The 15,571-nt window shown below is 42.4% G+C and overlaps 1 protein-coding gene across 10 annotated transcripts in view; it reads left to right on the top strand.

The window, feature by feature from the left end:
- Window positions 1-6,863: 6,863 nt before the first annotated feature.
- Window positions 6,864-15,571, top strand: part of LRRC4C (leucine rich repeat containing 4C) — an 834,219-nt gene continuing 825,511 nt past the window's right edge. For 9 of the 10 annotated variants that reach the window (XM_081155249.1, XM_081155240.1, XM_081155239.1 and 6 more), the window contains exon 1: window positions 6,864-7,405. The gene's annotated coding sequence lies outside the window, so the exon portion shown is untranslated. The remainder of the gene's footprint in view (window positions 7,406-15,571) is intronic. The other variant, XM_081155245.1, reaches the window with a different exon arrangement.

Below are 15,571 nucleotides of genomic sequence, written 5' to 3'. Positions count from 1 at the left end.
CACCCTTCCAAATTGAGGTGTGGGAATATAACTTGTCTTTACAAACAGAATTGAGTAGATGTAACATTAGCCACTTCTCGGCAGAAAGTTTTGAAGAGAGGGTTACTTGCCATATTTTCCTGCCCATGCAGGGCTGATGGTGAAACCACCTGTACAGGTGAAGTCAGCCGAGACCCGGAGCGACCACAGTGAGTTGTGCCCTTTTGCCAACCTGCAAAGTGTGCACCATGTGAGAAAGACCTTTTTCGGTTGAACAGTCATGTGTGCTGCGGACCTTGGACCTTGGGCGATTGTAATGTGTCTGTGTAAGCTCATCGGCTGTAACAAATGTACGACCCTAGTGAGGATGCTGATGATGGGAGGCCACGCAGGTGTGCGGGCAGAGGGCGTGTGGGAAATCTCTGCAGCTCCCCTTCTGTTTTGCTGTGAACCTTAAATTGGTCCAAAAAATAGAATCTTAAAAACAGCAAAAGAAAAACAAAAAACAGCAAGAAGCAGAAAACCTGCTTCGCCAGTATCTAGCGTCATGCAAAGCCGATGAATTTGTTGAAAGCAATCTCTATAGGACGAAGAACTCGCTTTGCGCAGCTATCTGTGATCAGTGATAATCCATGATAGTGACCCATCTGAAGAATGTCCAGGTGACTCTTCCTCTGAGGATTAACCAGAGTATGTGGGTGAACAAACTGCCAATACCGGGGAAAGAGCCACCAACAGGGCATGGAGAATAATCCCCAAGGCTCACGTCAGACAGGGAACATTTTATGTTCCTCCTGGTTAGAGCAGGAAAACCTCCATAAACTTGGGGCACCGGGTAGAGAAAGTAGAATGGTATTGCCTTAGTAGTGAGGAATATTTATCCTTTGACTAAAAAAATCTTCAGTCAATTTATGCTTCAAACATCTCTAATTAAATATTAGATATTGTCAGATTGGGTAAAAAACCAAGACACAGCTGTATTTTACCTAAAAGAGACCTGCACAAAAAATAAAAACTAATAGATTAAATGTAAAAGGATGCAAAAAGAGATGTATGTCCAACAATAATCCACAAAAAGCTGAAGCAGTTATACTGATACCAGATAAAATAGTTTCTATAAAAAAAACCACAATAATACCAGGGACAAAGAGGGTCATTTAATAATGATAAAGGCTTAATTCATTAGGGGACATTAAACCTTCAACATTTCCATACTCAGTAACGGAGCTTCAAGATGCACTATGCAAAACCAGATGAAATTGATAAATTAATCCACAATGACAGTGGAGAATTAAAAAAAATAGAATAAGTATATAGAAAATCGCTAAGAGTGTAGACAAACTGAACAACGTTATCAAACTTGTTCCTAATTGACACTTCTAGAACACTCCACCCACCAACAGCAATCAAGCATTACCTTTACCAGCACATGGATAATTTACCTAATTAGGCCATAACACAAGTCTGTGCATTTAAAAGGATTCAAATAAAACAAAGAATGCTCTCTGATCACGGTGGAATTAATTAATATTAGAAATAATAACAGAGAGAATCTGGTAAATCCCCAAATATTTGTAAGCTGAATCACCCACTTATAAATAAACCATAGGTTACAAAAGAAACCAAAAGCAAAATTAAAAACTATTTTTAAGAAAATAAAAATGAAACACGCATGTCGAAATGTGTGACATGCAGCCTAAGAATATTTGAGAGGCACATTTATTGCGGTAAAAAGCTAGCTTGGAAAGAAATGATTTCAAATCAATGGCCTATTCTTCCATTTTAAGAAAGTGGAAAAACAAGAGCAAATGAAACCCAAAGAAAATAGAAGAAAATAAATAATAAAAGATAAGAGCAGAAATCAATGAAGTAAAAAACTGACAAGGAGACAAAAAAATCGATTGAATAAAAAGCTGACTCTTTGGGAGGATCGGTAAAACTGAAAAACCTCTATCAAGACTGATTTAAAAAAAAGTGACTGCACAAACGTCCCGTATCAGGAACGAGAGAGGAGGCGAGCTCCATGGATCATGCCAATAATAAGAGAAGAATAAGGAATTATTTTAAATTAGTGAAAAGGTAGATGTAACTGCACCACAATTAGCAGGCAATCTATGCACAAGCTATTGTTACTTAATTTAAGGCTGAAGTTGAAAGAAAAAACTATGATCAGTGACCTGATACATTAAGTCCCTGAGTTGTTATGTCTAGCATATTATCATTAATAATAACAACAACATAATTATCTGGGAGCTGAGGTTTGGAGGGACGTGTGTTAGGCTGTCTCTGGGCAGTGAAAAGAGGTCTTTCAAAGACATGTATATGAAATAATAAAGCAATAGGTGTTAAGTGATATGGGTTAAATAAGTGCTCTTTGGGTTGATGCGCAGTCGTGATTGTAAATGTCCCAGGAGATCTCTTGTAGAAATTGATCCAAAGAGCTCAACTCGCATGTGAGAGTTATTTAAGCTTGCAATTGCTGGATATATAAGAAGGCTAAATAATTTGGGAAACGTAATAATGTCCAACTTTTAATAATTGTTTAAAACACTTTAAATAAAAGAGCCAAGCTAATTTCAAGACATAATTAATAAAGACTTCCAGAGGTGGAATGATAGAATGTAATCGTTTAGACTAATCAGCTAATTCGGAACACTTGGATTACAGGTAAACCAATTTTACAATAAGCCAAGGAGGGAACAAATGCTGAACCAAGCTCCAGTTGTTATGCTCATGTCATAGCATGTGATGTAGGAGCAAACAAAAGCACCGTGACATGCTGTAAGTAGACTGTGTTTACAAGAAACACAAACATTTACATTGTCACATAAGCATTTGAAGAGGAATTTGCTCATAGTGATGCTAGTGGGAACCTTTTATACCCTGTTAACTCCCAAGAACTAAAACATATCAGTATTAGAGCCATACATTTATCTACTGTTAAAGGTAGCTGTTGACTCACTACCTCAGACCAACTTTGGGAGTTTAGAATTTTCCAAAAATATGGATTTAGTTGCCTTTCTTTCCCTAATGCAAACATACTCTTCGAAAACCCCCGTATCACCTGGACACTTTCACGAGGGGAGGGGTTCTGACACTAGCATCCGGGAGCCAAGTCTTACAGTGTAAGGGAGGCCCGCAGGCGCCCTGCTCTCTGGCATGCCCAAGCACCGTGTGCCAGCTCTCTGTGACACACCGCCTTTCAGTTAGAACGAGGGCGGCTGCCGATACTGAGCTTTCTCAGGGTGAGAGGGGACATTTCAGTGTAAACAGAAACCAGACTTCCAAGAAACCGCTCTTGAACTTTAGTATAAGTATTGCTCTACTTACTCTAGGTTCTTAGCATGCTGGGTAAAGAACAATGGGCCACTGATGAGCAGTTTCATCTTATATCTCTCTCATTTTTTTTTTAATTCTTACCCAAGGATATATATTTTTTTGTTTTTCTTTATTGATTTTAGAGAGAGAGGAAGGGTGAGAGAGAGAGAGAAGCACTGATCTGTGGCCTCCCTTAGGCACCCTGACTGGGGATCAAACCTGCAACATAGGCATGTGCCCTGACCAGGGATCGAACCCGCAACCTTTTGGTGTGCGGATGATGCTCCGACCAACTGAGCCACCCGGCCAGGGCAGTATCTCACTCCTTTTTTTTATCAAACTTATTTCTTCAAGAGACTCTGCAGGTATTTATCTATAATTCCAGTGGTGGTTGGAGGAGGTCATGGAGCGCAGGTGATCTTTGGCTGACCCTTGAGATGAACCTGGATAATTAGCGGCCCCTCGCCATTCCCTGTGCGGGACAGGGGAATGCCCATCCCCCCTTTCCCAGCTGAGCCAGCTCAAGGGCAAGGCCTTGAGAGAGTGAGGCGGTGCAGGGAACAGCTGTGCAGAATAAGCGGCTGACGCCATTCAAACCTCTGCACAGACGTTGAAGATTCTGGCGTGCGCCTGGCAGATCTGCTCACCTGACGGTGCCCGACTAGCCTGGTAAGTAAGTGCCCTTGCTTAGGAAAAGCGCCACCTCCTGCTTTGGCCCGCCCGCCTTTCCTAGGTCTCCCTTTGCCCTCCGTGTTCCGGAGCCAGCTTCAGGTTTCAGCTGGGTAACTCCCTAGTGTTTGAAACAAGGCGGTCATGTTCTCGGCAAACTATTTATTGAATACATGACAACTATTCCATGAAAGTCAATAGTCAGACACTCTTTTTAAAATGATAATGAGTTGCAGTGATAATCTGCAATGGAATTGCTACATGCCAGAAATACCAAAAATGAAACTTTGCATTGCTAAGCATGGTCATTTTAGGGCTTGGTGGCACGGCTGGTTCCAAAGCAAGTCTTGGTGGGGAAGCGGTAAACTGCGATTAGATTTTCTTCTAAATGTTCTGTTTGGGTGAAAAATCATTTCAGAAAATTATTAATCAAGAAAGTGATTTCCTGTTTTCCTGAGTCTTGTAGCACATAGATAATTGCAAGAATGTGTCTGTGTGTAATAAACTTTAAAAAGGGATCTAATACCATTCAACTATGGGTTCACAAAAACAAGATCAAAACAGCTATTTATAAAAATAAATTTAAAACCCAAATCTTTTGATGTCCAAAGGATTAAATGGTTCCCCCTGTGTCCGACAAAGAGCTAACACAGTAAGAAAAAGAAATTTATTTAGAGGACATATGTAATAGTACTTATAGAACACTTATGTGTTAGGAAATATGCTGAACACATAATAAATGTTAATTCATTCTAGTCCTCACAATAATCCTGTTAGGTATGGATTAATGTCCTGCTTGCATGTAAAATTAAAAAAAAAAAGGTCGAGGGGGAGAAAGACTTGCAGAGACTGACCACCTGATATGAGGCTGAGCTGAAATTGGAAACCAGGTCTGTGTGGTCTCTAATGTCCAAGTTTTTGATACTATCTTTTATTAGGATTTGGGCCAGTTTGGGCTGGGATTAGGTGAGTAATAATTAATTGCACTTAGACAAATGAAGGCTAAGATGATATGCTAGGTTTTTAAAACCTTTCGTATATTAACATAACTGGAATTAATGCAAATGAATCAAAATTCTTAGTATGTGTTGCCTGTGTGCCATTGCTTATTCATAATGCTGAACTCCTAAGCAAGGGTGATGCCTTTAAACTGATATTTTATAGATACAATCAAGACGAAACAGAATTATTGCTTTAAGTGGGAGCCTTAAACACAGATTTTATGTATGCATTCTAATCACCTAATTTACTTCCTCTTATCTGTTTTGTAGTTAAACCTCGTAGTTGCTCTGTTACAAATGAGAAGATAATTAAATGCTATATTTTATAAAATTAAAAAATCATAACCCTTAGAAATAATGTTAAATGCAAATCTAATGTTAGGCAGTGGTTTCCTGTTGTTTGTTTGTTTGTTTGTTTTTTCTGACATTCATAACAGATAATCTCCTGGATTTATGTAAAATAGTGATTTTAAAGTGAGATTTGGAAAAAAATAAACGGCAAGTTGTTCTCTAAGTTCTTACTTGCACCTTTAGATTTTATAAAAACTCAGTACTTCAGCTTGATGCTATACATTTTATTAAAATCCGTGTTTACTAAATTAGGTTAAATGTTTGCAGTTGGTAGAATTCTTTTACCTGGATCATCTTTTGTGACATCTACTGGCGATACCTGATATTACATCGTTCTATAATGCATTCCTGTCTGCCTCTCTAACTGTCCAGTGCTCATTTATTCAGATAATACCAATTTAACTCACCTTAAGGAACTCAGGGAGTCCCTTTGACTAAAGAAGAGGTATTGTAATAGGAGACTGAATCATAGAGGAGGGAAACTCAGCTTTTGGGAGGGTGAAGAATTATACGCTTAGCATATTGTGCATATATTTCTTTCATGGCTTGGTACTAAAAGGGATATCATATTTTATTTCTTGAAAACTCCAAACTCCCTCTATATAAGTGTTACATACAGTAATACTTACTATTTACAATTCTCAACCAATCTCCCTAAGTGATATTCTCTGCAGTTTGCTAGTTATGTGATAAAAACTGCATTAGAGTAAAACTGTGAAGGGGTAGAGTCTAAATCCATATTAACAATGAACGAACCGTGCCGGGCTCCTGCGCACGCCGGGGCCTGGCTCCGGAGCAGAACGCATGAGCAAACTTTCCGTACTACCGGGAACCCGTTCATCCGCGGGGCCATCGCTCAGACCCGGGTACTTGTTGCCAGCGCCAAGATCGACAGGCTGCGGCTCGTTTCTGAAACTGCTTTGTATTTCCATTCAACAGCCAGAGCAGCAGCATGTTAAAAATGTGCCTGGGTCTCCTTGGAGCCTCTTTAATAAAGCTAATTTGTCTCCCTGGACATTTTTTTTCCCTCTCATTCAAAAGCCAGCCCTAGGCTTCTAGGTTGTTCAACCCCCCCCCCCCCCCCATGTTTGGCCCAAACAAAACGCTGTGGGAGACAATGCGCTGGCAGGACGGAGGCGACTGCAGGGAGAGCCCGCGAGCCCTCGCGCCTCCTGGCCGGAGGTGGCTCTGCCGCCCTCCGCGGGCCGCGGGCACCGGGCGCCAGTGCGCATTCGGCGCCGCCCGCGCTGCCGGGAGGGAGCTGGGGCTGCCGCTCCTTAGCCCCCCCGCCTCCCCCGGCTCCGGGGCCCCGGGGCTGAGACGGCCGCTGGAGGGGACGGGCGGCCCGGCCAGCGCTCCCGCCCCGCGCCCCCGCCCGCCGCCCGCGGGGCGGGGATGCCGCACAGCAGGATTAACCACCTGGCCGCGGCCCGCGCGCCCCGAGCGCACGCCCCCGCTGCCTGACCGGCTCCCGCCGCACCGCCCGCCCGCCCGGGGAGCGGGATCCGGAACCGCCTAGCCCCGGGGGGGGGGGGGGGTCCCCCTGCCTCTGGATGCTCTTTTGATCCTGCACCGCTCGGGGAAGGGCGCCGGGAGCGGAGCCATCTGCAGCGCGCAGCAGCGATTGGAGGTTGCGGCTGACAGTTTTCATGGCACCGGCTGCGCGAGCGTGCGTGTGAGTGCGGGTGCCTGCTTCTGCGTGAGAGGGAGTGTGTCAGTGTGAGTGTGTGTGAGTGTGTGGCGGCCAGAGCAGGTACCTCGTACAGTAGGTTTCAAGGCGTGAAAATATTCTCTGGGCACTTGGGCTCACCATCTGTAGCCCCCACCCCCCAGCGCTCACCACCCCCTTTCTTCTCGGCTCCCCCCGCCCCCCGCCCCTGTCTTCTTTTTGCCTTTGATGAGTTTTTGGCTTACTTTTTGGCGGCGTCTCTTGGACACGTTTTGCTGGATGCTCAGATAAATGGATCCTTTGAGGACTGATTCTTTCTCTCTTATGTGACTTTAAAAAAGCAGAAGGAAAGGGGAGCGCAAGACAAGCTGCAGGATTTTCCGCTGCCCTCGGTGAAAGCTGAGGGCGCAGAGAGAAGGTAAGTCACGGGACTCCTTAGACGGGTCCTGGCCCTTGCAGTGTTTGTGCCTTTCCGTTTGTTTTCGGGAACCACATGCGGTCTGAAAGCGCATCCTCGGAGGTCGTGAGCTCAGAAGAGCCCGGTGTGTGGCATTCGGGGGCTGTCTTCATGCCAAGGAGATGACTTCCATTTGTATAGCCAACCCCCATCTTTCCTCCCATTTTTATACCTCTTGCTGATTTAACATTTTCGCAGTAGATTCTGCATATATGAAATCTGGAAAAAAAATTAATTCTAGCCTCTCCCTCCTTGAAATACAATCTGAATGTAAGAGACAGGAGACCAGGAAAGCTGCTGGCAGAGGCTCTGAGTGACAGGGAAAGTGCGTGCGGGGGGCTGGGGTGCGCATTCGGACTGCTGTCATAACTTAATAGTAGACTTTTTTTTCCATAGCACTTTTTTTTTTTTTTCCGTGAATAGTTAAATCTGCTCTGGAGAGCAGTGGATGTGTGGAATACAGAAGAGCTGCCTCAACAGCTCTTAACTGGAGCAAATGCGAACAAAGTGGAAATTGTTTAGCATCTCGAACCTCTCTTTTTTGCACGGATTCTCTTGGAATCGCATCTCATTAACCTTTCTGAAGGCAGCGTCTCCCGATGAAGACTTGTGTCTCTCCTTTGGAGACCTCCCCTTGCCCTGTGTGCTCCCCAGAGACCACACGGCCCCCACTTGCGTGCTCTGTGCTGTAAAAGCCAGCAGACAGCATCCGGATTCAGGTGACTTGGGTCAAACATCCTCCCTAACTCAGTTTCTTCAGTGTCTCCTGGTGGTTAGCTTTGCATTTTTTTTTTTTCTGTCCCTTTCATTCAAAGTTAAATGTGGATAGTACTTTACCTGTTTCCATCCAGAGGCTATTTAATGAAAACACCATCTCGCTGTGATGGCATCCGTGTTCTTGTATCTGTAATTTTATCTCTGCGTTGGCATCACTTCACTTCTCCCAAGAAGTGAGAGCACTTGTAAGTGTGTTTCTAAAATGCTGAGACCCCAAGTGGAAGCAAGAGGGCTTCCCCCTGTCAATGCCTATGGCATCTGGGGACTCTTTTGCACTGCCTACGGGGGTTCTTCCTAAAAGAAATGGTGATATTTCACGGGAGGTTAGCCAGCTCAGAACTGCGACTGTGAACAGACCCACGGAGATGACAGGACTGTGGGTTAGCCGGGCAGAGGAGGGCACACAGGGGTGTTTCTCTCCACGTACCGATGTTGGTGTACAGACAGGAAAATGGAACTGATCACAACAGAGGAGATTTGGTCAGAGGATTCGACTGGGTTAAAGCTTTATGAGAGCGTCCACGTTGAGAGATGTTAAACATCATAGTTGACCCATGAACCCTATTTCCTGTTTCTAAAAAGAGTTGTTCGAAATTCCTGAACTAAAAAGAAAACAAAACTAAAAACTTCAAGACGAGATTGTACCCTGGTGTTACCCGGGCTCTCCCTCTCCCTCAGTAACGTTCCTGCAGGGAGGTGGCAGACACCCGGGCAGAGGGGGCAGCTGTTAGAAGGTGTCCCCCCTTCGGTCCTGCAACTGGTGCTTCACATGCTGCCCCTGGTGAAAATGCCCGGCAAAAACTCGCTCCTGTCAGTGTAATTTATGATATCTCATTCTTGTCACCTCTTTCCGTTCAGGATATTTTCATCTGCTACTCATAGATTCCAGCTACATTTCACCTGTCAAGAAAGGGACTCTTTTTCTTTTTCTTTTTTTTCGTTTTTAAATGACTTGAACAGAGGTGAAACCCTAAATGAAATTTCATTTTCTTTGTGGAGGAAATAACCTGGAGCTCTCATCAAACCTGAAGGCAAATGTAATATATAAATAAGAAACACAAAGTTGACTGTTCTAAGGAGAGCACAGAGCCCTGGTGCTCCCAGTGCCCATGGGTTATGCCAAGGTTTTGGAGGTTCCCAGACTCTGCCAGCACAATCCCCATTCCTTAGGTTGGTCAGCTCTTCTTTAACCTTCGGTTTTGGATAGCCAGCACCGGGCACAGGGGACAGCTTTGTACATGATCTATTTTGTTAGGATTGTTCTGCAGAAAGAGAAGCCCTTTGAAAATGTTGCTCTGGAAGTTGGCAAATTAGTACCTCCTTTTATCAGGGCCATTTAATTTTGTTGCTCCCTCCTCCCATTCACAGTCCCACCCCGTGTGGCTATATTTAGACTTGGGGGATTGGTAAAATTTAATTGCATAGATTCTTCTCAACACCATCTTCAAAAAATACTAAGGATAACATCTCAGCTTTTGTGCATTGGAGATTTAATAATGGTAATGAGGGAATCTACTAGTGAGGGCAACAGTTTCATTATCACTCATTTTAGGCTAATAATAGAAGTGGGGTTCAAGCCAACTCCGGATTTTCTGATTACAGCTCACGCAATGTGCAAAGCGTCTCCCTGGTATCTCAAGGGTTCCTGATGGTGTTTGACTTGACTGGAGCTCTGCATCTCTATTACCAGCTCAGGGCAGAGCAGAGGTAAACAGCTTTCAATCAGAACTGGCTCCAGGTCCATGGCTTTCTTTTGTCTTCTGGGCTCTGTTTTGTGATCGAAAGTGTTTTGGAGTTTAATAGGGCTGGTTTTCCTGCATAGTGAGTTTGGAAAAGAAAGCAGAAGGGAGGGAGGGAAGTAGCTTCCCATTTCAGTAGGGGTAACATGTCAGAGTTGCCAAAGGAGAGGTTGAAGTTCCCCAGAAGAAATGAAGTGCAGGGTTATATTTTTAAAAGAGTGAATTGGTCAAGGGTTGCCTTGAATTTATTTGGGGGAAGAATAAAGGAAATTCGATTCCTTCTCTGTTTAGCTCCAGCCAGTTGGTCAATCTTTCCATGGGTCTTTGCTCAAGTGAGCCAACCAAGCCCAACATTCTCCAGCATGTTTCTGTGTTTTTAATACTGGGGCACTTAACCCACGAAGGACTCTTTGCTTCTGTAACAAACAAAGCTGGCAGCTGGAGAGTCAGCTAGAGAAGCTGTCAAGGAAGCCAGAAAGATCCCCCAGTAAGTTGGGCAAACAGGAGCTCTTGGAGCTCTGGCCCTGGGGATGGGTGAGGGCAGGTGGGCTGAACTGGAAGTTTTGATTGCTGAGTCATTATCACAGCCTGGAGCTGTGTGCTAGCTCCAGGAACTGGGGCTGACTTGGGGCCAAGGCTAATAGGCTAGAGCACCAGCCTACAGCAGAAAATGCAGGCTCTTGGCATGAGGGGGATATACTACCTGATGGCAGAGTATATACACAGATGTATTCTGTCTATTCTTGCTATTGTTTTTATTACTTAAAAACAAAGCCTTAGAGTGCCCCAATAAATTACACAAGAAAAGATAGATCGAATGAGGTGCAAATAGGACAGGGGCTTTGCAGTTGACTAAATCAATTCAGTCAATTATCTATATTGCCTTTGGGGACCACTCAGTAGCCACAGCTAAGATGGGGAAGGGGGGAGGCTGGGGTTAGAAAACTCTAGCTTGAGGGTCAGAAGGCATCAGTCAAGCGTTGGTAGTGCCCTTTAAAGGTCAGTAAGTCACTCAAAGCCTCAGAGCCCCGATTTTCTCCTATATAGTTTGGAAATAAGCATTCTTAACTCATAGTGCTGTCATGAGAATTATAATGAAGTATTACAGAGTAAAATGATCTGTAATTATACATTGCTATAGAAATGTAAGGCGTTATGGTAATGATGACTTCATGTGTGATTCAAGACTCTACAAATTAAATTGATGAAGCAGAACTGGTCTGTTCTTCATGAGGAGCGATCAAAATTTATAATGTCATCATTTGAGCGTTTTCCTACCTGTGAGGACAATACCTCTTTGCAGTAAGTTTTGTGGTGCATTCTTAGTTACTTGGGTGTGGTTGTGTGCACGTGGGCATGCAAGTAATTTACCAATCTATAGGAGGTATAATTTTAGTTTCATATAAAATAGGAAATGTGTGAGGACCCGAGTTCATTGGCATTGGGTATCCAGAAAGGACAAGAAAGTTGTGGACACTCTAGCCTTTTTTCATGGGAATGCACACATTTTTAGAGTTTGTAGGCTTCAGAAAACTCCAGTTTACAGGGAAGCTGTTGACTAGTATTTGAGTTAAGTTTGGAAGTTTCATCAATAGGGTGTTTATAATAGAATAGGTCATGATGATTGTTACTCTCAGTTACATTTTGGGGACAGATAGATCAGGATTAAAAGTCTGAGTTGAGATCATGATGGCAAGAGAATGTGGTATTGATGAGCACTAGCTTTGGAGTTGGACAGACTTGGGTTCAGATATCTATTCCCTTGGAGGCTCAGCTCATCTAGTCTCTAAAATAGAAACAATCCATCATTCAGAGGACCTCTGTTATTAATGAAGAAATGATAATAAATACAGTACTTAGTAAAACCCTTGACACAAAATTAGAACTCTACAGAGAGCTTCCATATATTCTTTCTCTCCTCTTCACCCAGATTAAGAATTAGGAAGACCACCCTAATTCAGTCAATGTATTTATGGAATTTATGCAGGAGAGTAAAAGCCCCCACATAATCCGAGAGCTAAGTAAAACTGGAGAGCGAGAAAGCTATATTTCTGTAGGCGAGCTCATTTCACATATTATGGTTTCATCAGATCTTTTCTCAGAGCAACCAAGTGCACTTTCCAGATGTCACTTCACTTACACTCCCAACTTCCCAAACAATACTGAATGGGAGTAGTGAGAATCATGTGCACCATCCATACGTGGTTGCAGAAACACAGTTCAGATGTCAGTACGTGGTGTTAACATTGCTCTTTATCTAACATCTCATTTTGTTCAGTCAAAGAAAGGATGCATGCATATTTATTAAACACCTACCAGGTACAAGCATTGCTGTGGGGAATACAGAAGGACTCTCACTGCTCATTTCTCTTTACTGCAATTTCTGCATGTGGATGGGGCATGCTGTGGTCTTCAAGGCTGCCCCTTGGCATTTGGACTTGATAGTTCAACAGAATTAAGGTTCCTCTGCAAGAGTCTGACCTATGTGGGGCTGTGCCATTGACTCTGACCTTTATTTAGTTCAAGAACATATTGCAAAATATGTAAAAATCCTTGTTCCTATTAATGTAGCTGAGCTGAGCTGTCAGTGATGAGTTCAATTCTGCTTTGCTAACTCTGCACGGCTGCTACCACTTGACCCAGGTATTTCTGTTCTGCAGAGTCAGCCTTTCCCTATGTATGAAGGGAGTAGGGTTTTGCTCTTCAGATTGTAGGTTCCTTCATTCCCTTTAACAAATGGATGAAGTCTGTTTTATGGCTTGCTGGGAGAGAAGACAATATCCATGTTCTGTTCATTTAAAGGCCCGTTTCTTAAAATACAAACCTAGCAGAGTAAGAAAGAAAAGAGGGATGTCAATTGCTCAAAATAATAAATGCAAGTTCCCTGGCCTCTACCACAGCCTCAAGCATCGGGATTTGTGGTTGGAGTGCTGCATTGAACTTAGAAAATTCCCTCTGTAAGAAACTGCAGACTGTTGCTGGCACATACGGAGGCAATATTAAAAATGATAATTAATTGTCTAATATAGTCAACAAATGTGTTCTATGTGCCAGGCACTGTGCTAGGTAGGTTAGATTATTTACCTTCTTCAAAAAAGGGTAAGATAATATTATTATTCCCATATTACAGATGAGGCAAAAAGTGATTCATTTGTTACCTAAAATTCTGATTCACATCAGAGTTCATGTATATTTTTCTATACTATGGTTCATTAATTTTTTTTTTTTTTAGGCTGCAACCCCAGTGTTTTTTCACATAAATCCTTGAATAGAGGACAGTCCAGAGTGAGCCTGCTCTAAATGCAAATCAAGTAATCTTGTTTTCTTAACCTGACTCACTCTATCAGTGGGAAGGAAGTTATAGTCTCCTTGTCTCTAGGGGACCTCTGAAGGGTCACCTCCCTGAACCAATGGGCTCCTGATACCGTATATCACCAGCGCCTCGTCGGCAGCACCCACAGCTTGAGGTAGAGCTCTACTTAATTTTGACAATTACCTGTATTATTGGAATGTTTGCTGTCATGTGGAATATTGGCCAGGGTATAAAAGTACTACAGTTACAGGGCTTAGGGTAAAGCAAAGCAATAAAGGCCTCCTCGGTAACATTAACTAGTAAGTAGTATTGGGCAGTGTTTGTAGTGTGCACTTTATGGGTAGTCTCTCTCAATACTTTTATCTACTAATTACTTATGTAACTCTGGGCAGATTACTTCTGTACCCACGTAACCTTATCTTATCTTGCAGGGTTGTTGTAAAAAGATGGAGAAAAAATATTACTTGTAAAGGCTTTAGAAGAGAGATTAGAATTTACTTGGTGCTCAAAAATATCATTATAAAAATTATATTCAGTTATAATTAGTAGTAGTATTAATAATAATAATTAGTAGCAGTGCTAATTATTCTCGTATAGCGATTATTTTGCCTATAAACCTTCTTGTACTCCACAGAGCCAGAGGTTGCACAAATGATCACTTCACATGAATAAACAGAAGGGCAAACCCTTGTCTCTCTGGCCATAAAAAACAAGAAAGAGAGGAGGAAAAGTCATCTTTCGGCAATATTGATGTCAGTGCAGGGCATGTTGATGGAGAAAGAATGAATCTGTGCAGAGCATTCAAGGAGACTAGAGAAGCAAAGAGAGCCTAGTGAGAATTTCTAAGGTCAGATCCTAAAATGCTGTGAGCTCAGGAACACAGCTCACTGCTTGGATCTAAACAGAAGAAAGCAATTGCGTTTCCAAAGCAATCTTGATAAAGAGAAGAGGTAACAATCTTCCTTTGATTTTACTGTCAAAAAAAGAGAAACATTTTAACTACCTCTTCTCTTATTTCTGCAAAATTTCTCTAGGTTTTGTACATAATACAGATATTTCAATTATATTTTTATCAGCTGTTGGTGTTCTAGATACACACACACACACACACACACACACATATATATATATATATATATATATATATATACACACACACACACACACACACACACACATATACATACATACACACACACACACACACAAATAAATCAGCATTTTAAATGTTTGGTGGCAAGCCATTCCAGGATGGGAGACTAAATCTTTTATGTAAGACCCTTTGATTTTAATATTCATGTTGTAGGTTACACAGCACAGAAGCAGGGACCAGGTGAACACAGGGAGTCAGGGTCTACTTTTGGAAAAGTATGATTGGAGTTGAAACTTGTGACCATACATACCTGGAAACCAGTAGATACTCAGCATGAAACAAGTATTTCAGGGAAGAAAAGTTTTCCATGCAAATTGAGACAAATATTTGGGTAACCGAGTCAAAGTAATTGTGAGGTGCAAGCATTTTGAACAATCACTTTAACAAAGGCAAACTCCCTAAAACAAGCAAATAATTAGTAACACAAACTGTAGATGGATTTGCTCATTTCTTTCCCTGTTGGAAACATTCACTATGTACAGTGACAGCGAACTCCATACTGAGGGTAGATACAGATACACACAAGGGAAAACCTTCAGTCATCTTTCTTCAAAAGGAAAGCAATGTTTATATGTGACTTTTGCTCAGGATCTTGCACAGAGCAATGAACCTGGATTACTATTAAATAGTAAGCATTTCATTAATTAACCTGTTCTGATGACAGTGCCCACAGTAAGAGCATGTGTACAGATAGTCTTACATTTTTTCTGAGTGTCCTCTGACCTCAAATTCTTTCAGGAACTGGAGTCTGTGCTCACCTGGTCGATGCCACCTCCTTTTTCTCTCTCCTCTCTTGGCCTGGCTCACCTTCCAGCAGTGATTCTACTGCATGTGCCTTTGCCACTTGAAGTTTCATTTTTATTTTCCCAGCACTATAGGCGCTGCTGCATTGTTTTTCCCTAAGCTTTCACTAAATGGATTTTGGTTCTATCTGTCTGGTACATGTTTTGTTTGTTTGTTTGTTTCCTCCTAAACTCATCTGACTGGATCTAAGTCAAGATAGCTTTTGTGTAAGAAAATCAGAGTCCTCAACAAATCCTCTTGTGAATACCAAGGTATGATTTTGCCTCTGTGGTCATTTTAATGGTGTCTTTTATTCTATATGCATTTATTGAAAACCTATTATGTTCACTATTAGATCAGTT

This window comes from Miniopterus schreibersii (genome assembly GCF_964146895.1).
Source record: "Miniopterus schreibersii genome assembly, chromosome: 12".
NCBI classification, from domain to species: Eukaryota; Metazoa; Chordata; class Mammalia; order Chiroptera; family Miniopteridae; genus Miniopterus; species Miniopterus schreibersii.
The sequence above is the reverse complement of the archived record's forward strand: the minus strand, read 5'-3'. Positions and strand labels throughout refer to the sequence as shown.